The following is a 26,761-nucleotide window of genomic DNA, read 5'->3' as shown; positions in this document are numbered from 1 at the left end:
TTTTTTGTTTTGGGGAATACTACAGGTAGTCCTTGATTTACAACCATTTGTTTAGTGACTGAAGTTAAAACAGCACTGGAAAAAATGACTTATGACTGTTTTTCACATTTATGACCATTGCGGCATCCCCATGGTCACACAATCAAAATTTGGATGCTTGGCTACTGGCATGTTTTATCACAGTTGCAGTGTCTCAGGGCCATGTGATCGATCACCTTTTGTGATCTTCTGAAAAGCTGTCAATGGGGAAGCCAGATTCACCTAACAATCATGTTACTACTGCAGTGATTTACTTAATAACTGTGGCACGAACGGTCATAAAATGGGGGGGGGAAATCACTTAACAACTCTCTTCCTTAGCAGCAGAAATTTTGGGCTCAGTTGTGGTCATAAGTTGAGGACTATCTGTAAAAGTACAAAGGGAAGGGAAGGGAGGGGAAAGAAGAATAATTTTTGTACAAGTAGGCCTGGGCCTTAATGCTTCATCTAGTAACATGAAAAGAAGCTGTGAACTCTCATCCATGCTACCTTTCTAAACTTTGTTTTAATGACATTATTGTTAACTCATATTTGAACTTTTTGGAAGTGATATTAAGTTTAAAATTATAAAAACATCAAATCCTCAATGTTGTGTAAAAAAACATCCTAACAGCTCAGGGTTTTTTTAAGCAGACATCAACCTATGGTTCAGTTCTTTTTATTGGGATATCTGAAGATATACCAGTATTTGGTCTCTTATTTCAGTAGCTTATAAAGTATATATACATTTGCCTATATCTATATCCCTATACCAGGGGTCAGCAACCTGAAACAGTGAAAGAGCCACTCGGAACCGGTTCCCTCACAAAAGGAAAAACTGGGAGCCGCAAAAAATGTGTGTGCATGCACATACATGCAAACATGCGCAGAACAGGGTTTGACTGAAGGGTGGAGCCAAGGCGAGATATGCACCTACCCTGCATATTTGAACTGATTGGTTGAACTTTTTTAGTCCTACTTTTTTTTGGGGGGACTGCACATGACAGAGGACCGGGAGCCGCAGGAGACGGCTGAAAGAGCCGCATGCGGCTCCGGAGCCGCGGGCTGTAGACCTGTGCCCTATACAAATATATTGAGAATGTTTATCATCCTAGCTATATTTGGAGAGGAAGAAAGTAAAAGGACGGGATGTTGAACTGAGATTTAGTTAGATGATGTTCAGCTGAGCTGCAGCTGGATTGAGAGTGACAGTAGCAGTTCAATGGAGATCACAGAATGGAAGAAAAGAATGAAAAAAAAGAGAGGACAAGAAGCCAGGAAAATATGACAAAGAGCTCAAAGGAAATCAATCATCTTCCTGCTCACAATATTTTTTAGGCAAGTTACAGCTATCTGTTTCTGTACTGTATCAGCCACAATATAATGGAATCCTCAAATTTACTAGGAGAAAATGCAGACGTTTATATGCAAAATTTATTATGATATATTGATCCTCCAGTTATTCTCCAAACAATCTTTCCTCTTCCAAAAGGTTTCAGTTTCTATTAGATTATCACTGAGTTTTTATAGCAAAGGGATATTATTTCCCTCAAGGCTTATTTTTGTATTTTTACAAGCCTTAAACATAAGTTGATTGATACATCCTTCTTCATGTCATCCCCTGTTCTTTATATAAGTTGGAATCTTTACACAAAAGTATCCATGATATACTTATTTCGTGGTACAGCCCATTTAGTCATCAATCTGTTAACTAAATACATTTCTGTTATTTTATGAAATTGAAACCATGTTTTTCTCATTTAAGGCAAATCTTGAAATATGCAGCAAATGGATATATTCCTGACCATGAAAAGGATGATGAATGTGTTAATATGCAAATGGTTTCAGAAAAGTATTTTCAATGATTAATCTAATTGTTTAAGTTACATAATTAATTTTACCTTTTGTAATATAATAAGATTGGGGCTACTTCACACAGACCATCTATTTGTTAATGTTTGTGAGACTATTGTGAAACAGACTTTTTTCCATTAAGGAGATAGAATCTGCTGTCTTCTTGTTAAAGTTTAGAACAATTTTGCTAAATGGAGAAACATCACATTTTCATGAAATAAAAAAATGGTTAGAAATTAGTCCATCTAATAAACAGCTAGACCAGTACTTCTCAAACTTGGTAAAATTACCCAAATTTGGCTTCAGAGTGTTTTTTCTTTGGGTAACCACAAACTAATCTATTACCCAGTCATTACCTCAATATTTAAATTGACTTAAAATATTTTACCTACATTGGACAAAAAGGACTTTCTGATAAGCTCTTTTGGGTAATTAATATTTTCAATACAATTTATTTATTCTTGTCTCCTTAGAAATTTTTATAACTTTTAATTTTTAATTCTGATATTTTAATTTTTATATTTTGATGTTTTATTGTACATTGCTCAAAGTTCCCCTTTGAGGGAGTGGGCAGTTTAGAAATGTAGTAATAAGCCTTTATTGATTAGCCCTTGGGCCATATCAAAGTGCAAAGTTCCAGCAACAAATTGTTACTAAAATTTGCTAAAAACAATTTAAAATGGAATTTGATAAAATACAATTTAAAATGGAATTAGAATAAAATACAATCTAAAATGAAATTGTAATAATGTACAATAATTTAAGATATAGATAAAATATGATAAAATTATATTTTGGAGTCGCCCTTGCAATCTACCCCAATCAGTCCCACATATGCAGATCTCAACCAAACCATTTTGTTTAAGTACTGTGCTGTGTTAAATGTTATTTTCAAGTTCTGGCCGGACATAAGGTAAGTTGTTTTGATATGGGGATCCCAATGGGTCATTCATTTGGTATATAGACCAAGATACCTATCTCTCACCCTCTTATACAGGCAACAGTCAAATAGGATGTGAGCCAGGTCTTCTACCTCTAGTTTAGAAATGTAAATAAATAGACAAGTACCATATGTATATATGTTTTGAAAGCATTGTGGCTGTCTAATTGTTCTGTGTGGCTGTGGTTCACAAAGTTGCTCATTTTTGTTTGTCATGGCCAATACTATGAAGGAGCTACTACTTTTATATCAATGATTCCAAAACTGATACCATCTTAATAATGTTTGTGCTATATAAATGTGGGTATGATATCTATGTTTGTTATCATGTCTGATGCTTCCACATTTATACCACCTTGACATGGTCTTCATCTAGTTCAGGGGTGTTCAATCTTGGCAACTTTAAGACCTATGGACTTCAACTCCCAGAATTCCCTAGCCAGCCATACATGCCATCATCTGCCAGCAATGCCCCTCTGAATTCTATCCAAGGCAAACAGTTCAGATTTTATGCAAAAACGTGAATGGACATCTCAAACCAAAGACAGAGTGATTGCAGATCATTTTAACCTTTCAAGATACTCCATTAAAGATTTCAAACCAGCTGTTTTAGAACAAAGAAACTCTAGCACCCTAGCTAAGTGAGGGGCTACTGAATGCCTTCCTACACATCAGAACACTTCAACTATCTCTGCAGGTCTCCACAAACACAATAGGTTTTTAACATGCCAATAATTATCTGATAAAGTATACTTACAATTTGTCTATGTGCAATTTGCATCTGTATAACTAGCCTTCATCTCCTCTTTTATCACCCTTTCCCAGTTCTACATCAGCTTAGCCATCACATGTATCTGTCAAAGTGACTTCTGATTTATGACTGTGATAAGAAATACATGAATAGTGTTAATTTATTTTGCTAGTAATATTTTCTTTGTTAAGACTGACTACTTTTTGGATTGCTGAATAGATAACCAAATCTATTAGCTTAGAGACCTAACCAGTTTTTTAAAAATAAATAAATAAATAAACAAAAAGATAGTATCTGGAAAGCCTGACTCTAAATAGCATCAATGTTAGCCAAATGCAAACCAGAGACAACTGCAAATGATTCTTCTTGTTGCACCATGAATAATCTTTATTTATTCAGATGCTCTGTCTCTCCTTCCTTATTGTTATGTGAAATCATCGGTTAAAATGGAAATAACATAGAATGTGCCTATTGTTTATATGTGATTTTTGCCTTAAAATGTCTTAGGAAGACCCTGCGTTGCACGGTATGAGTACCAGCCTATTGCCCCACATCAGCATTCCTAAAAGGGTAAAATACCAGTCTTTTCTAGGGAAATAGATATATATTTTTCAGGGACTTTATTCAGAGAATCTTTCTACAGCATAGTGTGAATCAGCACTTGCTTTCAGAAATCAAACAACAATGAAATCTGTCAAAATGCTGGCCCTGCCCAAAAGGAAAATCATTCTAGGGCAACGGTTACCTCCCTTGTGATTATTCCTCAGCTACCTCTTTCCATGTGCTAATAAACTCCCTTTTTTAAGCACATGTTTATTTATATAATTTGTATACCGCCCTTTCCCGAAGGACTCAGGGCGGTTAACAGGGTAATTAAAACAAGAAATACAAAAATTAAAAACAATTAAAAAGATTATAACAGTCCCTGAAAAAGTAAAAACCCCCAATTAAAATTAGAATTAAAATTCTCAGCCTGGGCCAGAGAGCTCGAAGAGCCAGGTCTTCAGGTTCCGGCGGAATGAACGGAGGTCGGGGGCGGTCCTCTGGGTCAGGCCTTTCTGCACTCTTTCCTAACCTAGTACCCTACAGCTGGATTGGAGTATAACTTTCATTAGGGATGGGTGTTCTCAGTGCCTTTTTTGTAAAAGAAAAAGGTGCCGGAACTCACACATGTCGTACAACCCGCCTTGCCTCCCCTACAAGGTTCCACCCAAAAAAGGTGCCGGAACTCCGTTCTGAGCGTTCTATGACAAAAAAAGCCCTGGGTGTTCTAGTCTAACTCACAGAAGGCAGCAGCTTGGGGAGAAAACATTATTTTTCTGGAAATCTAGTAATTAAAAAGAACAATTAAAAAAGGGAGCAATTACTACTTGAAGAGGATACACAGAGATGTATACAGACTTATTCTGTGTTCACACACTGGAAACCAAAAGGTTTGTAATATAAGAGCCTCTCTGAGCTATTGCCCAGAGTTAGAAAGGCATCAATGTGTTCTCAAAGTTAATTTTATTTCTTTTTTTAAAAAAAATAATCCCAATTCTGATCTAACTTTCCTGGGAAGACCTATTGTGTACTATATTTTTAATGTAATTCTGATTACATGGCATGTAAGTACAAAAGGGAAAAAAATCAATATTCACTATTAATTTGGGAAGCTGTAGCATTTGTCTGTCTGGACAATGGAGACATTCTTTTCTATCTGATCACATCCCACTGCCTGACACAACATGTAATCGGTTGGCACAAAAATGTGCTGTCTCCTTTTCAAAATGCCATCCTTCAGAGTGAGGGGTGTATGGTGAATGGCTAAACTGAAACAAGAAAAGCACTTCTTAGAAACATATCTGAGGAAACAGCAGTTTCCATTTAAATCTCATGTTGAGAAAGCTCAGAGCCTCAGATCTAATATAAATTAGATTTCTAATAACATTTTAAAACTTGCAGCCAATTTTTGGCTAAGATGATCTGGCGTGCATTTTGCCCTTCCCAATTTTTTAACTAGAGCTTCTAAAAGTGTTGGCAAGATTAACTTTGAAAATTAATCAGAAAAATGTATTTTTGTTTGAGATTTGTGTTACCTTTGTAATATTTTTATTGATATTTATAGACATTCTAATAGCAAGCAGCAAATCTACTACCCCTTCTCTAAAAAAAATGCTTGCGATATTAGATATCAGTGAACACCACTAAAATCAATCACATTGTCACTTCCCAAATAGCCAGAATTTTATTCTCCACTGATATCTGCGTTTCTCAGACCTTCTGATATAATTCTTACTTTTAAAGAGGTTAACAGTACATTTTACTCTGAGGGGGAAAAAACTTTAACATTAAATATTTAAACAGAATTTCTTCACGCAGTACTTTTTAAAACATAGATTGTGCAAAAATAAACTGACCCAAACTGAAAATATCAGAAAACAGAACAACAGAACTCCTAAATGTTTTCAGCTTCAGCTTTTCAAGCCTTCAACAATTAATTGCTTTAGATGGTTTTCTGTCTTCTAACCAGTCGGGTAATTTCTCTTCATAATTTGTCATAGGTAGTTTGATGTAGTGGTTAACTAACCAGGTTAGAAACGGAGAGACAGTGAGTTCTAATCCTATTTTAGGCACAAAGGTAAACTTTAGGCCAGTCACTCTCTCTTAGCCCTAGGAAGAAGATAGTGGTATACCACTTCTGAAATCTTGCCAAGAAATCTGCAGGGACTAGTTCAGGCAGTCAACCAGACTCAGCACTGACTTGAAGGAAAACAAACAGAAAAACAAACCTATTTTTGAAACTGTCAAGATGTTCCATTTGTTTCCACAACAATACTATTACGTTTCCTAGATATGTTTGTTTCCGTGAGTGCAAATTCAAGTTTTGAAGAATGCAAATCAGTTTTCTCTCCACAAACATATCACAGTGTATTTTCCATTCTTAACACAGGATCTTACTTATCATTTCTTTCAGAAGGAATAGAACTGTACCCATTTGCATATAGGGGGAACTCATTTTTAGTATGTTATATTGTTTGCAATTCCAACACCTCATGAGAGCAGTTGTTATTATCCTAATTTTACCAATGAATACAGAGCAACTGTGGGTAACCAAAGCTGTTTAGTTAATCTCAGAGATCACAAAAAACATAGCCCATGATAGAAGTTAGTGGACACCTTCTGCACATTATACACTGGAAGAGAAAATAGAAGTATCAGTAAATGACTATATCATCCTTATAAAAATTAAAATACACTCATTTAGAAAAAAGAAATCTCTACTTGTTTATGTGATTTAAAACTATATTATAAGTGTGCAACCTGAAGCCAGAAGGCCAAGTCTGACCTTTCACTGTGATTGCAGTTCCTGAAGCCTGTTTGTAATTTCCTATAAGCTGAAAAATGTTGGATATGGCAAAATGGAATGATTATTAAATATGGAGGAGTGATCATGTGGTTGTGGTTTTTAAAACTTTGTTGTAGTTATATTTAATTTAAATTAATTAAATTGAGTCCATCCTCAGATTTGTAGCTCTTGGCATTCAGAGGTGGCTTCTGGATGGGGTAAAAAAGATAATTCATTACATATATATTGCATTACAGTTTTTAAATAATTCATAGACATTTTTGAATTAGTCATGATTGTTTTTTTGCTTTTATATATTGTGTTAACAATAACGTAATGTAAATGTAACTTTTATCTCCCTGAATAGTATCTTGAAAATTTGTTGAACCATTAAGTGTTTGGTTTTGTTGTGCAGTTTAAAGATCACACAATGTAGTTGTACAACTTTTAGATCACAACTTTTTTCTTTGTCATTTTTACAATAGTAGGTTAAGGAAACAATGGCATGAATATAAACTTGCAAAGTAATCCTATGTTCTGTGGGCCAACATCTCATTAAGAATAATAGTTGTATAAGAATTTTGTTTGACCTTGCACAGAAGGTAAGATTCCTTCTCATATCATATGGCTGGTCTTTTTCCAAGTCCCTAGTCATAGAAGGTCTCAAAAACAATATTATAATGAAAGATGGTCAGATGGAATTGAGGATGCATGGGATCTTGGCCCCCTGCACTGCCATCTAACATTGATACCAGATTGCTCAGTTCATCACAGAGCAAGTTAGTAATGACCACAATTGAAATGATTTAATTCTGATTCAGAGGTGCTGATTCAGGTCAATAACTGAAGTTGGTTTGTCTAATGAAATTTGTTGAGCTAAGTTTCAAAATAATGTTGAACTGATTTCCTAGCACACATCAAATGTTCCCTGTCTATTTCTTCTACCATCTAATTTCCCTTTTTTTCTTGATAGTATACTACAAAGTGGAACATGCTGAAGAACAGATACAAACACTTTCAAAGGAGTTGGCTTAAAATTAAAATTATCCCTGCATGTGGTTTGCTTAACTGATGATTAAAGCAGGGGTGTACAGGCATGTTTACTAATACAATTAGAGGGTGTCTCCTCTTCCAAAGAGGACGTTAGCATTACAAAATTTAAAAAGGTGAGAAAGTTTTGATTGAATTTTTGGAAAGAGAAAGGAATGCAAGAAACAAACAAAGAGAGAGAGAGAGAGAGAGAGGGAGGGAGGGAGGGAGGGAGGGAGGGAGGAAGGAAGGAAGGAAGGAAGGAAGGAAGGAAGGAAGGAAGGAAGGAAGGAAGGAAGGAAGGAAGGAAGGAAGGAAGGAAGGAAGGAAGGAAGGAAGGAAGGAAGGAAGAGGAAGGAAGGAAGGAAGGAAGGAAGGAAGGAAGGAAGGAAGGAAGAAGGAGGGAGGGAGGAAGGAAGGTGATAACTATTCATTATGAAAGAGAGGCGCCTTGCCTATTTAACTTATATGCAGAGCACATCATGAGAAAGGCAGGGCTAGATGAATCAAAAGTTGGAATTAAGATTGCTGGAAGAAATATCAACAACCTAAGATATGCAGATGATACCACTCTAATGGCAGAAAGTGAAGAGGAACTAAAGAGTCTCTTGTTGCGAGTGAAGAAGGAGAGTGCAAAAGTTGGGTTGAAACTAAACATTAAGAAAACTAAGATCATGGCATCCGGCCCTCTCAATTCCTGGCAAATAGATGGGGAAGAAATGGAGGTAGTGACAGATTTTATTTTTCTGGGCTCCAAGATCACTACAGATGGGGACTGTAGTCAAGAAATTAAAAGACGCTTGCTCCTAGGGAGGAAAGCCATGGCAAATCTAGACAGCACACTAAAAAGCAGAGACATCACCCTGTCAACAAAAGTGCGTATAGTCAAGGCTATGGTCTTCCCAGTTGCAATGTATGGCAGTGAAAGTTGGACCATAAGAAAGGCTGAGCGCAAAAGAATTGAGGCCTTTGAACTCTGGTGCTGGAGAAGACTCCTGCGAGTCCCTTGGACTGCAAGGCGATCAAACCGGTCAGTCCTAGAGGAGATCAACCCTGACTGCTCTTTAGAAGGCCAGATCCTGAAGCTAAAACTCAAATACTTTGGCCACCTAATGAGGAGGAAGGACTCACTGGAGAAAAGCCTAATGCTGGGAAAGATTGAGGGCAATAGAAGAAGGGGACGACAGAGAATGAGGTGGCTGGATGGAGTCACTGAAGCAGTAGGCATGAGCTTAACTGGACTCCAGAAGATGGTAGAGGACAGGAAGGCCTGGAGGAACATTGTCCATAGGGTCGCGATGGGTCGGACACGACTTCGCAACTAACAACAACAACATGAAAGAGAGAGAGAAAAATGTGGGGGAAGGGAGGAAGGGAAGGAAGGAAAGAGAAGAAAAGAAGAAAAAAGAAAAGAAAGGAAAAGAAGAAAAGAAAAAAGAAAAGAAATAAGATGTCATGGCAATAAGAGAGATTTGTCTCTGTAGTTAGGAAGATTTTAAAGATTGGTTTAAAACTCTTTAAGAACATGCTTTTGACTACAAATATACTGGCAGGAAAATACTCTCTGTGGTGTAATAAGTGACTGGCATTCTTCAAGTAACTGAGGATACATTAGCTAACAGTCTTATTTTGGCTATGCCTACCTAGCAGTTCGAAAGCACGTAAAAATGCGAGTAGAAAAATAGGGACCACTACGGTGGGAAGGTAACAGCGTTCTGTGCGCCTTTGGCATCTAGTCATGATGGCCACATGACCACGGAGACGTCCTCGGACAAGCGCTGGCTCTTCGGCTTTGAAACGGAGATGAGCACCGGTCCCTAGAGTCGGAAACAACTAGCACGCATGTGCGGGGGAACCTTTACCTTTACCTTTAGAGAACCAGCTTAATCCAAATTTGGCTTTCATTCCCAGAGTAAAAAAAATGGCTATCTTTCTTTTCTTGCATGCCTGAAAATGATGATGAATAGGCAGAAATAATAAGGAACAGGAACAGGAGACTGTAGATCTGAGGTACAGTGCCCCCAATGTCTCTTTAATGTTAGGGAGTGCACAGTGGCAAGAGCTGTTATGTCACTTAAAGCTAACCAATACATTCGTGAGTTAGCTGATAAAGCTGGGCTTTGAGATAACAACTAGATGTATATTGGATTGGAACTCTTAGCTACATTGTTCTTAGCAATTCCAAGTTTAAAAACAAAATTCAGGTATGGAATACCATTTCATTGCAGAACTGAGCTCTTTGTTCCAACTTGTATGGTAATGATTTCTGATGAAAAACAGTATTAAGTGGATAGAATTAGACTGCAGCAAATGAGTATCTATAAAATTAGTTAAGAATACAAATTGTAGAGGTTTTGTCTTTCCCACCACAATTTAGTCCTTTGCAGAAGATGACTTACTGTATATGGTCCACACACTAGCAGGAAAGTGAATTCCTCAACTACATAAATTATTGTTAATTTGACATTAATTTTTTTATGTCAACATATCAATAAGATTTCAGTATCTTATTGTACATGATGTGACATTTATTTGATATCTGACAATATTTTATAGTTGAGAAAACAAAGGTGATAACAGGAGATAAATTGCAGAAAGGTACAATATTTGGCTACAATATGCCTCTTTTTGGACTGTTTCCAAAGGCCTCTGGTGTAAGAACACACTGCAGTAATCGATCTGTGTGATGACTATCATTCTGGCTGAGATAGGACTGCAATTGGCATGCCAACTGAAGATGGGCAAAGGGACCCTTTTAAAGAGCTCATGAGTCCAGAAATACCTTCAAGTCATGGGACAATTTCAAGAGAAGTGTGATTGTTGTTGCTAGATTGAGTCAATGTTTAATGATGAAAATTCAAATTTAGTCTTTGAAGAATTTCATGGGAACTTATGTCCCATCTGATTTTTGACAACCTTCAACCACTGTATTGGGGTGTCTATAGCACCTCTGCATCAGGGTAGTAAAATAAATCTGAGTCCTCAGTGTGTTGATAAATGCACTACCCCAAATTTTAAGTAACATGGGCAAGAAAACCAAGCCCTACAGTACCCCACATTAGAGTGACTACAGACTCTAGTGCTGCCTTTCTGTGATTATTGATTGGAACTAGCTACTCAGCTAAGAGCTGAATCACTGGGAAATGATGCCTTCCAACTTCCAATACTTAATCATGTTTCAGAAAGCTATAATAGTTGATACTAACAAATGTATCAAAAATTTAGTAGGACCAAGAGGGACATTTTTTCCCATTAAATTCCCTATATGGGCTCTACTAGGTGGCCAATATACTGTTTCCATCCTGTAACTTGGTATGAAATTCAACTGGTATGAATCTAGACAATTTGTTTCCCCTAGGATATGATGTCATTGAGTACCCTTTGTCTTCTCTGCAACTTCTCTTGAAAAAGGAACACTGGAGACTCATCAAAATTCGTCAAAAATAGTTGGAATCAGGACAGGACTGCTAAAGACAGGATGTATCATTGCCTCCTTCAAAGAGTTATTAGCAATCTCTTGGGCTCAGCCATTTATGCTTTACTTGGCTACTTGAAGGAACCAGGAAGGGCATGCATTACAAACAGGAGAGAAAGATGACTTATTAGTAATCTGTTATTCTAAGGATTTGTTTTAAGAAAAACATACAACAAACTATCACCAATCAGTCCACATTTCTAATATGCCTTTCCGTCAAGGATTTCTCCATTCAGTACAATCCTAGAAAAAAAAAGAAAGGAAAGTGTAGTGATGTTAATGAGAATTTTCCTTGCCAACTAACTAAGCAAATATCCAGATGTAGAAACGTGGCTTATTTTCATAGAATTATAAGGTTCATTTGACAACACTCTCTATATTTACTCTGATATAAATCCAGTTTGTTGAATAAAGTTTATTCCTTCAGGCTTATTTCAGACTTCTCAGACGTACGTCCTACTGTATTAAACAATTTCTTCTGCTTTAAATATGCGGAAGACTTAATATCCTTTTGTTCACCTTATATGCATAGAGACAGTTTGGTTTGTCCAGTATAAATAATGCAAGGACATCTTAGAGCCTAATCATGTGATAGAGATTTTATTTTACACATAAAACTTTATTTGCATCTTTGGGTAAGAATTTGAAGAGGTATGGTACACACCTACCATCCTCATTGCTGGAATTCTTGACCTTTCCTTTTCTTTATATATATTAAACCACCAAAGAAAACATTGTATGTATTGATTAAATGAACCAAGACTTATGAATCATACACTAAAATAACATTCAGGCTCTACAATGCCTCAACAAACATTTCTGTTGCTTTTCCTCCTTGACAGCTTGATCACAATATATTCCAGACTCTTGTAACACACTTTAGCATGATGCATTTTGGCAATTCCCAGTATGTTCTTTGAATAGACAACATTGTGGTTACAAAACGACTTAGGAGAAGTACCAGCATTCTTTTTCAGGAGACAAGTTAAAGTTCCACTGCTATATTTCTAGCATAGTAACCACTGAAAATCAGAACATTTTGAGCACATATCATAAAATCCTTCAAGTAGAGAAAAGGTTTATATGAAATGGTATAGAAGTGCTATATTTTGTAATTGCCCTCTGTTAAGTAGATCAGATTTAAAAGAAATTAAGTATGGAATTTATATCAATTATACCACTGACTGAACTTTCAGACTGCAATTATATAACAGCATGATGATAATACTTCTCAAAATGAAATCTTTTGAAGACATACAGAAACGTGATTTAATTTCAAGGAGTTTTAATCCATCCGTCCAATATTAGAGTGGTATATTTCAGCCCTCCCAGGTAAATCAGGCAGGAAACATAACTACAGGTAGTCCTAGAGTTACAATCATTTATTTAATGACAGTTAAAGAGCAGGGGGTTGGACTATATGACCTCTAAGGTCCCTTCCAACTTTATTATTATTATTAGCAGTGAATATAAGAGCATCAGAAAAAAATGACATGATCTGTACTTGCACTTATGACTATCGCATCACCCCATGGTCACGTTACTGCAGTTCAAGCATTTGGTAACTGGCTTGCATTTATAACCAATTGGAGCATCCTATGGTCACATGATCATGATTTGTAACTCTTTTTGGTGATATCCAGCAAAAAAACACCCATTGGAGAAGCTGGATTCGCTTAACAATCATGTGATTTGCTTAATGGCTGTATGATTCACTTAACAACTGCAGTCTTTCACTTGATGAGTACCATATAGCTTGTCATAAAATCAGGTCTGACTGCAATGACCTACATGGAAATTCCAGTCCCAATTATGGTCATAAATTGAGGATTACCTGTAGATAATTCTTCTTTAATATGTTAACAGAACATTGCAAGTCTAAAGGTACTAATATCCTGCTGCCACTTTTAACTAGGCCTAATCAATTAGGGCGGGTCCTTCCTAAGTTTCTCCCTCTAACCGTTAAGTCACTGAGGACTCCCACCTCTCGTTTGTCCATTTCCAAAGCAGCATCTCTTCCTCTTGTCCCTAAGGACCATTCTCTACTTACACCATTACAATATATTTCAGGTTTCATAAGTACGTGAACAGGTGAAGTATTCTTATGTCTAACCCTTAAAAGAAAGGTTAAAATGATCTCATATCACTCAGTTTATCCTATCTACTTATGCTTTTTTAAAAATAACTAATAATCTATACTATTTTCATTTTATACAACATAAAAATGAAGGTCAACTGTTGTATGCTTTTTCAATGATTGTCAGATTGCCCAAATTTTTTTATAAATACTCTTATAATGTTCTATTGTTTCTGATGGGAATATGGTTCTTTTTTCAGAAAAAACTAAAAAGAAGTGGGGAATGTTGTTTCCTTTTTTTATTTTAAATTTGAAGGAAGCAGTATATTAGAGTAAGTCTGGAATACCTTTTTGGCTAAGGCTATGATTTATAGACTGCCCTCTGCAAATTTGATTAGTGCCATTTTAATACCTTTGAAAGTAAGTGCTAATAGGACATCTTGCTACAGTGAATTTCAGAAATTATTTGTATAATAGAATGATTTATTTTGTCTGTTCAGATTTAACTTGTAGAAATTTCAACAGGCAAGGATATTTGCTGACTGAGGTCAAAGAAGTAAAGATGACAGCCATGAGTTTTGAATCAAAACTCATAAATTAAAATCCATGAGGAATTTCATTTGCACCATCAGTCAACATCTTTTGCCCCCTAAAAATGAATTTTAATGCTAAATTTGGGGCTAGGATAAAGAATAATTTAAACTATAATAGGAATGTCCAGTCTTCTTAGTGAATTCAAAAAGTGATGCCCCTTTGAATGTTTTAAATCTCGTATTCTTGGCCTTTTTCTTTATAAGCTACCAATTAACTTTTCCCTCGTATTTGGATTCTTTATGCCTAAAATTCTTCACTGTTCTTTTCCAGCATCCCTCCAATCTCTCAGATTTAGTGTTTCTGGGACCTCAGCTGCCAACTTTATTCTTCCTTTAAGGTTACCAGGCAATAGGAATAGGATAGGTCTGTCAGTTGGACTCTATAAACTACCCCAAATAATCACTTAATCAGTTCAGGAGAGTTTGATTTATCTCCAAATACACCTGACCTTGATTGGGATTAAATTCACTCCCCCAACTGACTCCCTCTTTGTCATATGACAACTTACTTTATTAAACTTCTTATTATAAGACCTAGAAAACATTTTTTTAAAAAAAAAAATTCCCCTCCCCTTCTTTCAAATATACAAAAAATAAAATATTATTAAAAGTTTTAACAAGGAAGACAAATATAAAATAAGGAAGAAAAACGAAATGAAAGAAATGAAAGAGAAAGCCAAAAGTGCAACAAAAACAAAGTAAAAGTCATCTTAAAGGGAAGATGGGTGGCATAATGAATAAATAACAAACAAACAAATAGAAAGAAAAAAGATAGCAAGAAGTGACTTCCAATTGTCTTTACAGCTGTTATAAATACAATTATAAATTTACCTCTTTCTCTAACGTTATATGACTCTCTTCTTTTTATAATCTATTCTATCTAATCATCAAAATGATACATCATTTCAATTTTTTTTGGCTTTCCACAAAAAAAAAATCATAAAGGGTTTGATAACAGCCAACTGCTGTTTGACCTACAATCATCTCTGTCAACAGATAACTCCCAGTTATGTGCTTAAGCAAATGCTGTATATTTTGCTACCTCTACAATGATACTATAGAACAATGAGAATGGCTATTCCTTATGTTACATTTGCTCCAATCAACCTAGGGTTTGCTTGTAAAACAACTTTCAGGAGAATGTGCCATTTCTCTAAATACTATATGGTTATGTTGCTGCAGGACAAGCCCAAATGTATGGAGTCCATGGAATAGTTATAAAAATTCCAATTGTATCAGATGTTCTATCCAAATTGGAAATTCTACCAACTTTAACTGGAGGTGTGTTCTCCTAAATAAACACTCAACTTTTTTCCAGTTCCTCATGCTTTTCTCAGTGTTTTAAATCTCTGACTTGTAATTATATTATCACAGGCTGGCAGGTTTCATCTCAAAATCAGAGGAATCTGATTCCAAGTCATGAAGTTGTAGCTCTAGGTTCTCATAAGCTTTCTTGAGGTTTCAATTCAACCTCACAGCGGCCTTAAAATTTGCTGCCAAATTATAATTTTAGATATTAACCTTATAGGGGCAATCATAATATATACTATAATCATTATAAATATATGTTATTTAATTTAAATACAGTTAAAGACAGAAGGCTTTTATTTTGATGCCATTTGCTACATTTTAGAGCACAGTGTCTACATGATTTCTAAAAGGACAAATGTTGAGTTGATCTCTAAAATTCCATTCACATACTGTATCTTTGCCCTGAAGTGTGATGCAATGTCATATCATAATAATGTTGGCAGTAATGAACTTGAGTAATCCCTAACTATCCTTAATAGCTTTTATAGCTAATAAAGCTATTGTCAGAGTCCTTACCAGCCCTGGTTCCACCAATGATAAATGATGGTCAACAAGGTAGCTGGCTAGGCAGGAGCATTCTGACCAGTGTTTATTGATGGCAAATAACAGCAAATAACAGCAATTAACAGCAAATAAAGTCAGCACTGGGAGTGACTTGCCCCAGTGCCTTATATACCTGCAATCCCCTTAGCTCCACCCCACATCCAACCAGCCAGCATCCCGCGTCCATCCCTAAAACCGGCATAGCCGGCCTCCGCCTCCCACCTCCAGTGTTGTCTCCAGCAGTCCAGCATGCAGCCAGGAGCCTCAGCTGTTGGGCGGCCAGAGAGAGAGCAGTCGGCATGCAGCCAGGAGCCTCAGCTGCTCCGAGGTCAGGCAGAGGGATTCCTCAGGCAAAGGGGAATTCCCTCCCTTTCCCTTCCCTGAAATGGCAAGCCCACCAGGGCTCCACCTGGAAAATAAGGAGACACATATGATTATTCACCCGCTGTGGCGGATAGTTAAGCTAACCCCCCCCCAGCTTCCTGGGATGCTGTCGGTAAAACCTCCTCACCAGTCAAGGAGCCTGAACGCCTGCTACCCCCACCCATGAGGCCTCTGTGATAGGGTATCCCTTCCACTGCACCAGGTACTGCAACTGGCCTTGCCTGAACACCATAATGGTCCCCTGTAACGGGCCCCGGGGCTTTTGTTACAGGCCTCAACGGGGTCCCCTCTACCGATTTCAGCAGGCTGGAATGGAAGACCGGATGTATCTTCCCCAGGAACCGGGGTAGCTGTAGCCGAACGGTGGGATTCAAATATGTGAGCAACGGGTTCTCTGTATGGATGCCGCTTCCGGAAGTCCATTCTGGGCCTGGGCAACAAAATATTAGCTACTAGTTCTGCCGAAGTGGTGCGAACCGGCTGAATCCCACCACTGCCCTTAGCCAAATATTGGCTAATCTACCATAGGAAGTTAAGCAAGGTTGATTCTTGTTAGTATTTAGATACAGGACTGCCTGGGAATTCCTGGGTTAGAATAGGAGGTTAGGGGGTGGGGGAAACTACAGAAGAAGCCAGTGGCAAATAATCCCCTAACTCTGCCAACAAAATTGCACCGGTATTATCACCAGGATCCAAATTAAACTCCAGAATGTTTTAATCTTTCCTTTTGCTTTTTCGTTCCACTAAAGATTCAGGAATGTCTGAATGTGAAATAAATAATCTGTATGCTTTCATATCCAGTTAAGAAAAACTACATTACAAACTGGAAACTGAAGGGCTTTATTTGGAAAAAGTGTCCTAGAAGACATCTTAACAAAAATCTGTGAAGAAAGAAAGGTTAAAAAAATGGAAAGGAAAAACATACTTCAGAAAAAAGAGATGAGATCAGTAGCATTTCTGTCCTGGTCCAACAGCAGCTCCACAGCCAGGCAATGACTAAAGTGAGGCCTACTATTGCATTCCAATCCAGGAATGTGTAGCCAGAGACAACTTTAATCACTCATTTGGTTGTCACTTAATTACAGGACTCTGCAGCCTCTGAGGTTTTTGCTTAAAGAACTCTTCTAAATTATATCCTTTTCTATGTTGCTCCTCTTTGGTGCCAGCTTTTCTCCTTTGTACTAAATAAATCTTACTGCTTTTTATTTCTCATAAGTTCCTAGATGAACACCACCCCGCCTCCTTTCTGGGGACTTGGGAGCTGGAGGGCACACTAGAAGTTTGCTGGTGCTTGGATCTTGCGAAGCGTTTTCCTGTCAAGTGATTTAACTCTGGGTATGGCTGAGGACTTCTTCCTAAATTAGGCCTCCTAGCAGGTTTTTTTTTAATCCCATTTATATCCTGCCCTTCTCCGAAGACTCAGGGCAGCTTACAATTTAAAGCACAAATCAATGTGCTTAGCAATAGCCTTCATTCTATGTATATGCCTGCTTATTAGGGCTTTTGCCCCCCCCCCAGTGGCATTTTCACAAAGTCAGCTTAATTGCCCCCAACAATCTGGGTCCTCATTTTACCTACCTCGGAAGGATGGAAGGCTGAGTCAACCTTGAGCCTGGTGGGACGCGAACCTGCACTAATTGCAGGCAGCTGGTGTTACTTAAGGAGGCATTAGCCCACTGCTCCACCAAGTTCCCAGTTCAGCTTTTAGTATTTGTACCTTTTAGACAATGTTCTGGCTGGTCCAGATGTCTAGCTCAATCCTGTTCCATATGCCATCCAGTCACATGTCTGAATCTAAATTAAGTCAAATGAGCTCTCCTTTTCCTCTTCCTATATCACTTTGTAAGTCTAGAAGTGCCACATTCCTGACCTCTGATTAAACAGAAAGCTGAACATACAGACAAGTCCATGCAACAAAAATAATTACTCTAGAAATTTTTACATCCTTTTCCCCATTATTCCTTTTCCCCACTTCCAACAAGATAGCTTCACTTGTTTTAGATTTAACTTCACAATCAGATAGCTGTACTCATTTGGCCAGTGAAGTTGTTTAAGATATGTTAAATCACCTTAATTCTTCTGTCATTAGAATGCATTGGCCGTCAAGGGCAAACTACATATTACACAGGAATCCCATTAACTATATGTGTTTGTCTGATTGATTTTGCAAATTTACCTATCAACGGAAGAGGATCTTTGGACAGGAGCTGAAGAGTTACAAGAGAATGAATAGGGTCATACTTTGCCACCAGACATAGTAGTCTTGCTCAAATTGACCTTCTTGCTGGGATAGATAAAGAGCCAATGTTCTGCAGAAGGTTTCACTGTTTGTCTTTAGAATTGAAATGATCTTATTCAGAAGTCCTGGAAGGCTGCTACCAGTGAGTTCCAAACTTTTGTTGTTGTTGCTTTATTATCTTGCCAAAACTATATTAGCTAATCACCAAACATGGAGAATACAGTTTGGAGAGTGTTAGTGTGCCTTAAACTACACTATCTTGAAACCAAACCAATCCAAATATGTGTAGTTTAATGAAGAGAAGGGCGAGGGGTGACATGATAGCAGTGTTCCAATATCTCAGGGGCTGCCACAGAGAAGAGGAAGTCAAGCTATTCTCCAAAGCACCTGAAAGCAGGACAGGAAGAAATGGATAGAAACTAGTCAAGGAGAAAAGCAACCTAGAACTAAGGAAAAACTTCCTGACAGTTAGAGCAATTAACCAGTGGAACAACCTGCCTCCAGAGGTGGTGAATGCTCCAACACTGGAGGTTTTTAAGAAGAGACTGGACAGCCATTTGTCTGAAATGGTATAGGGTTTCCTGCCTGAGCAGGGGGTTGGACTAGATGACCTCCAAGGTCCCTTCCAACATTATTATTATTATTATTATTATTATTATTATTATTATTATTATTATTAGAAATAGATATCTTGATTTTGTTTTTTATAAGAAAAAAAATGTTTCCTTTTCTTTCGTGTCATGATTATACCATTCCCCTACTGAGAAGGTAATTGTTTAAAAAACTGCAGAGGCAAAAGGCTGTCAGTACCTATGGCTGATCTCAAAAAGTGAAACTGGATCAGATCTATATCTATTGATATAAGGGTATAAGGAGGAGAGAAATACGTAGAATTGTGGGATAGATTGGAAAATCTAAAAATATCCTAAATGAAGGCAATAGCATGGCAAAGTGGTTATTATTCCATGAAATTGCCAGGAGTCATATCAACTTTCATCATGGAAAGACTACTGACTTAAATCGAACACACTTTTTTTCTTTCTGTGATTAACAAGATGAGGGATTTAGAATAGGTTCCCATCTCCTTAGCAAAAGTAAACAGTATTTACTTTGTCAAAGGAGCAATTTAAGCTAATGTGGTATATCAAGAAAATTCTATCTAGGGTGTTTTATGGCCTATTAGTGCCTTTACACTGTACTGTAGGTAGATTTGTGACCCAGTGCAGAATATTCATAGAAATAAATACATGCTTTCCAGTAAGGGATACTTAATGCTACTAAAATACTCATTTAGTTAAATGTTTCACCGGAAAGCAGAACTACATTCTCATGTGAAACTATCATCAAGATTTATTTGGGGCATATTTAATATATCTTCAAATGCAGGGAAGTTTTGTAGTGCATCTGTGTTTGCAGGAAAGCTAGATGATATTTTTCATCTATGCAAAATATTACACTTTAAATATTGTCCTTCTATCTATTTAAGGGGCAAACAATACATTGTCATAACATGACACATTTATCTTCTCAGGTTTGTGTGAGCTTATAACTTTGCGGAGCTATTTATCATCATCACAGTTTATGAAAGTCCTTTGTAGCTTTGCCATAAATCACAAGAAAGGAGGAAATGTATTACTTCTATTTAGAGACTTGACTGGATTCTCTTGGGAACGGAGTCTTCTATAAGACAATTCTTTGACATCTCATACAGAATCCAACACAAACAATATATTATTCATGTTGCCCACTAAGACCCATTTTGGATGGCTCTGTTACTGGGACCAATGAAAGCAAGAACTTTCTCACTCAATCAAGGTTCTACAGAACTTCCCCATAATCACTTCTGCCTCTTACAGCAGCCATCAGCTATTTTGCCAAAATACAACTCAGAACTGAGGTTTCAACAACCTGCTTAACAATTGACCAACTACCTCCCATAAGTGTTTTGGGAAAACTTATTCTGGATTTTTTTTCTGTGCCACCCCCAGCCAAATTTATTCTGGGTTTTTTTTTTAATGTGCCACCCCCAGCCATATTTGGCCCATTTTCAGACTAAATCTGTCTTTTGGTAGTCTCATGAACCAAATTTTGTCCAATTATGTTCCATTTTGAGAGAGTTAGCCTGCTGATAGACAAAGTCTCAATCCTCCTTTCATCATTTAGTTGCAATACTCCATTGGGCTGGGAAGAATAAAACCTGCAAGAGATTTATCTCAAGTACATTCCATATATCACCAGTTGACAAGTTAGCAAAAAGTAAGACATGTTAATGAAGAATTCTTCAGCAAAAGATAAGCCTCTTGTTAAATATAGTATTGAAAACCACATTTCAGTATAGTTAATGAATTAATTAACCTACTCTTTAGCAAATTAGGTAAAGTAAAGGTAAAGGTTCCCCTGCACATGCGTGCTAGTCGTTTCCGACTCTAGGGGCTGGTGCTCATCTCTGTTTCAAAGCCGAAGAGCCAGCGCTTGTCCGAGGACGTATCCGTGGTCATGTGGCCGGCATGACTAGACACCAAAGGCGCACGGAACGCTGTTACCTTCCCACCGTAGTGGTCCCTATTTTTCTACTTGCATTTTTACGTGCTTTCGAACTGCTAGGTTGGCAGAAGCTGGGACGAGTAACAGGTTCTCACTCTGTTACGCGGCACTCGGGATTTGACCCGCCAAACTGCCGACCTTCCGATCGACAAGCTCAGCGTCCTAACCCACTGAGCCACCGCGTCCCTATTTTTAGCAAATTAAACAGCTTGAAATAAATAAAAATCTCCTAAAATCCCAGTAACATTGACCTAAAAAGCACTAGACACACAGAAAATACAGATAGATTCTAGATTTTAATTTTATTACATAAGAAGCCTACAGAGTATGGCAACCACAAAACCACACCTGTTAGACAGAACCCTCCTTGTTTCTAGACTATATTACCAATACACCAAGCTTGCTTTACTTAGAGAAGAAGCCATATCAGATCCTACCATTGTCTGCCTGCATTTTAGCAAATTTTACTTTGCCCTAAGGGAGCTTGCACACACTTCCTTTCAACAAGCACAATAGGATTTGTGTTTCCCCAGGCTTGCCTCTAGCAGAGTTCTTGAGTTGCCATCTAAACGGCTTTATTGGTAATTCACCTCAGGAAAATACTGCTTATTTCTATGCCTTCACAGCAGTTTCTGGAACTGAGTATACCTAATGGGCATATTAAAGACTTTTATTAGGACCTTGTAGCATGCATTCTCCAATGTGTTTCTCCTTTCAACTTCACATTGAATAGAAGGAAATCCCTGATTTTGCCTGAAAACATTAACCCAGATTGCTCATAGCAGTTAAAATGAACTGTAATAACATTAAAAGAAGCTTTTTATTTCATGTTATTGTTGTCCACTTAAGAAATTAGCTCAGCAGGTGGAAACAACTAGCTCAAAAAATTAGAAAAGATGGCCCAGATAAGTACCGTATATACTTGAGTATAAGCCGAATTTTTCAGCCCACTTTTTGGGCTGAAAAATTCCACTTCGGCTTATACTCCAGTCAACAAAAAAACTTACCGAGGACTTGTGCGCGGCCGAGGCTTTGGTGCTTCCGGGATCGCGCGCACCTCTCCCAAGCCACCGCCATCCGGAGACCTGCCGAAGTTTGGGGAGGTTTGGGGAGGTGCGCGCGCACCTCCCCAAACCTCCCCAAACGTCGGCAGGTCTCCGGACCTCCGCGCCTTGCCTGCCTGCTTCTTTCCGCAGCGGAAAGAAGCAGGCAGTTAGGGCGCGGAGGAACGGAGACCTGCCGACGTTTGGGGAGGTTTGGGCGCCTCCCCAAACCTCCCCAAACGTCGGCAGGTCTCCGTTCCTCCGCGCAGACCTGCCGACGTTTGGGGAGGTTTGGGCGCCTCCCCAAACCTCCCCAAACGTCGGCAGGTCTCCGTTCCTCCTGCCGACGTTTGGGGAGGTTTGGGCGCCTCCCCAAACCTCCCCAAACGTCGGCAGGTCTCCGTTCCTCCGCGCAGACCTGCCGACGTTTGGGGAGGTTTGGGCGCCTCCCCAAACCTCCCCAAACGTCGGCAGGTCTCCGTTCCTCCTGCCGACGTTTGGGGAGGTTTGGGCGCCTCCCCAAACGTCGGCAGGTCTCCGTTCCTCCGCGCAGACCTGCCGACGTTTGGGGAGGTTTGGGCGCCTCCCCAAACGTCCCCAAACGTTGGCAGGTCTCCGTTCCTCCTGCCGACGTTTGGGGAGATTTGGGCGCCTCCCCAAACCTCCCCAAACGTCGGCAGGTCTCCGTTCCTCCGCACAGACCTGCCGACGTTTGGGGAGGTTTGGGCGCCTCCCCAAACCTCCCCAAACGTCGGCAGGTCTCCGTTCCTCCTGCCGACGTTTGGGGAGGTTTGGGCGCCTCCCCAAACCTCCCCAAACGTCGGCAGGTCTCCGTTCCTCCGCGCAGACCTGCCGATGTTTGGGGAGGTTTGGGCGCCTCCCCAAACCTCCCCAAACGTCGGCAGGTCTCCGTTCCTCCTGCTGACGTTTGGGGAGGTTTGGGCGCCTCCCCAAACCTCCCCAAACGTCGGCAGGTCTCCGTTCCTCCGCGCAGACCTGCCGACGTTTGGGGAGGTTTGGGCGCCTCCCCAAACCTCCCCAAACGTCAGCAGGTCTCCGTTCCTCCTGCCGACGTTTGGGGAGGTTTGGGCGCCTCCCCAAACGTCGGCAGGTCTCCGTTCCTCCGCGCAGACCTGCCGACGTTTGGGGAGGTTTGGGCGCCTCCCCAAACCTCCCCAAACGTCGGCAGGTCTCCGTTCCTCCGCGCAGACCTGCCGACGTTTGGGGAGGTTTGGGGAGGCGCCCAAACCTCCCCAAACGTCGGCAGGAGGAACGGAGACCTGCCGACGTTTGGGGAGGTTTGGGGAGGCGCCCAAACCTCCCCAAACGTCGGCAGGTCTGCGCGGAGGAACGGAGACCTGCCGATGTTTGGGGAGGCGCCCAAACCTCCCCAAACGTCGGCAGGAGGAACGGAGACCTGCTGACGTTTGGGGAGGTTTGGGGAGGCGCCCAAACCTCCCCAAACGTCGGCAGGTCTGCGCGGAGGAACGGAGACCTGCCGACATTTGGGGAGGTTTGGGGAGGCGCCCAAACCTCCCCAAACGTCGGCAGGTCTGCGCGGAGGAACGGAGACCTGCTGACGTTTGGGGAGGTTTGGGGAGGCGCCCAAACCTCCCCAAACGTCGGCAGGTCTCCGTTCCTCCACGCCCTGCCTGCCTGCTTCTTTCCGCTGCGGAAAGAAGCAGGCAGGCAGGGCGCAGAGGTCCGGAGACCTGCCGACGTTTGGGGAGGTTTGGGGAGGTGCGCGCGCACCTCCCCAAACCTCCCCAAACTTCAGCAGGTCTCCGGACGACGGCGGCTTGGGAGAGGTGCGCGCGATCCTGGAAGCACCGAAGCCTCGGCCGCGCGCAAGTCCTCGGTAAGCTCCGGGCGGTCACTTGCTTCGCGTCTCCTGAGGGAGGGGGGGGCGACTGGAGCGGGCGTGTTTCCTCGCCTGCTGGGCGCCGCGATTTGCCCGGGGAACGCGCGGGCCCCGAATGGCAGCGTGGAGCGAGGAAGCGGACAGCCAGGGCTTCCCCGAGAGCCGCGGCCACACAGGGTATTCCTGTGTATTCAGGCTTGCAAAATGGCGGATCGAGCCTCTGCTGGCGGCAGAGGCTTGCAGAACTGCGGATCGGCTTATACTCGAGTCAATAACTTTTTCCAGTTTTTGGGGGTGAAATTGGGGGTCTCGGCTTATACTCGAGTCGGCTTATACTCAAGTATATACGGTACTTTGATAGTGTGTGTGTGTGTGTGTGTGTGTGTGTGTGTGTGCTGATTGTTAACTCCAGGGGAATGTTAGCTAGACTGCAAAGTTAAAATAAAAACAAGCAATTCCTATGATAAGGCAGTGGCAAATCACTTCCAATTGCTACAAAAAAAAACTGTGAAGATTGAGCTTGACATGAGGATGTCTCTTTACTCTTCTTCTCTAAGAAGGCACTGTTGGGTTTAGTCCTCAAATTCAAGGATGGCTGGCAGCATGATCATTTAATTTAATTGATCTCTATTACTCTGGACAACTTCTTTACATCTGTTCCCCTGTATAATTATGAAAGTTAAAAAACGAGTACACTTTAACACTGTCATAGCTCAGATGTCTAATATAAAGCCACTTTAAATATATTTGTATTGTCTATAGTATACCAGGCAGAATCCATCAGCAATGTTGGGTTCGTGATTTATATGTGACTTAAAGTTGGAGATGTGAGTCTTAGATTCTGTCTTTATTAAAACCCACTTTGCCTGCAGAGCTCAGGACTTCATTGCACAAATATTTTTGGATCTGTGTTGCTTTCAGGAAAAGTAGATGCACATGTTAGTAAAATGGGAATGCCCTCATCCCGATCATTCTTGGATCATTTGTTTAGCCTCTTTATCAAAAACTAGCTTATCAAAACATGTGAACTCTAACCCTGTATTTCCTGTTGTTTAATGGACAATAGTACAATTTAAATTTCCTCTCCTGGAATCAATTCTTTATTATTTTCTAGCACCATTTAAATAGAGCATCCTGAGGACGAGAATATGTATGCATTGCAAGTGGGGTGGAAGGAAGAGACTTGACTAGTACGTGTGTTTGTGTATGCATTTAAAATTCTTACATTTAATTTTTGCTTTTTAATCTCAGGCATTAAGAAACTGTTTATTTTAAAATTTCACTTTCCAGTTAAAGCATTCCTTATGACAATGAGCAAAGGTAGCTGTTCAGAACTGAGTGACGGCACAAAAGATACTTACATTTAATAAATTTAAATCAGGGATTGAGCATCTAGAGCAGCAATAACAGATTTTCCTTCATGCTCTGGGTGGATTCATCATCAAACAGTAAGAGGTTGTAGAAGATAGATCTACTGCAGCCTTCCAAGAAAAGAATTGGAAAATGAACTTTACTTCATCCTGAAAAACTCCCAGGATTTGTTCTTATTTGACACCAAATATAGGGATCAGGGTTAGTGATGTTGGTAAGGGCAGGTTTCCCCTCCATTTCCTTTGCCAAAATTTACCCTATGACAATGGAGGATAGCATAGTGTTTGATCTTCTGATATTGACAGTTACCTTTTTTCCCCCTGTGGAATTTTCATTTTCAGCTTGAAATGATAATCTTCCATTTTATTTCCCATTCTGTTTTCCTCTGCAGTAATTCATATTCAGTAGTGTAAAAGGAAGACTGACATTCATAAAACTGAAAGGGCAACTTTCAAGTGCTCTGACAATGAAAAACTGAAGCCTGATCCATTTGTCCCAGAAGTGGGATGAAGATGGGCAGTGTTTCAAGATATAAATCAATGAGAATATTTCATTTCATTTGGTTATAACTAGGATGCCTACTAGGTACTAATTAAGAAAACAGGTGGATGATTGATTTTGTCTTCATTATTTTCCAACAAATTTCTCCAACCTATTTCTCCATCAGGTTAAGATTTTTTTTTATGTGCACAGACAACTTTACATTTTTATGTGCATTTTTCCCTTTCATGAACTTTCCCACCAATATATGTCATATTTTTGTCCACTAGGTAGGCAGATATTTAAATGCAGACAAAACTAAGTTCTCCATTCCTAGTTGTTAAGTTGGTTGGCATTCTATCCTCCTGTGAGTTGTACCAGACAGTAAAGTGAGACAATTGTGACAACTATATTAACACCCTGGCAAATAAAACTAGGATACCACATGGCTCTTCAAAAAAAAAAAAAGTCCCAATAAGCTTTGGCAGACAGAAGCATCAAAGAGACCTCGTTTAGATTCTGTTCAGAGAACAGAACAATCTTTGATAGCAGCTACATTTAGCTTAGAACAAAATGCTACCATGTGGTCATATTGTTCTCACTTTCATTTCCAATAACATTTTGATTATGTGGGTCTGCAATTTATCACCAGCTCAAAACAGGAGCATCAAATAAGATGGAAAAGTTCATTTAGGAACACTTTGTTTTTGCTTATATCTCTCATTTCCTTTGTCATTAAAAAAGAGAGTTACAGTATATAGTGACAAGTCATGGAAGGGAGCATGGAAGAAAAAGCAGGATCTTCTGAAATATTGTTGATGATTAGCAAATGTTTTTGACCACTGATGCTCTAACATTAGTCATAACTGAGAAGCCTCATCTCACCCCTGAATTTGATTGCTGGGGGGGGGGAAGAACCA

Source organism: Vipera berus (assembly GCF_964194415.1).
Source record: "Vipera berus genome assembly, chromosome: 6".
NCBI classification, from domain to species: Eukaryota; Metazoa; Chordata; class Lepidosauria; order Squamata; family Viperidae; genus Vipera; species Vipera berus.
This window is presented reverse-complemented; position numbering follows the sequence as displayed.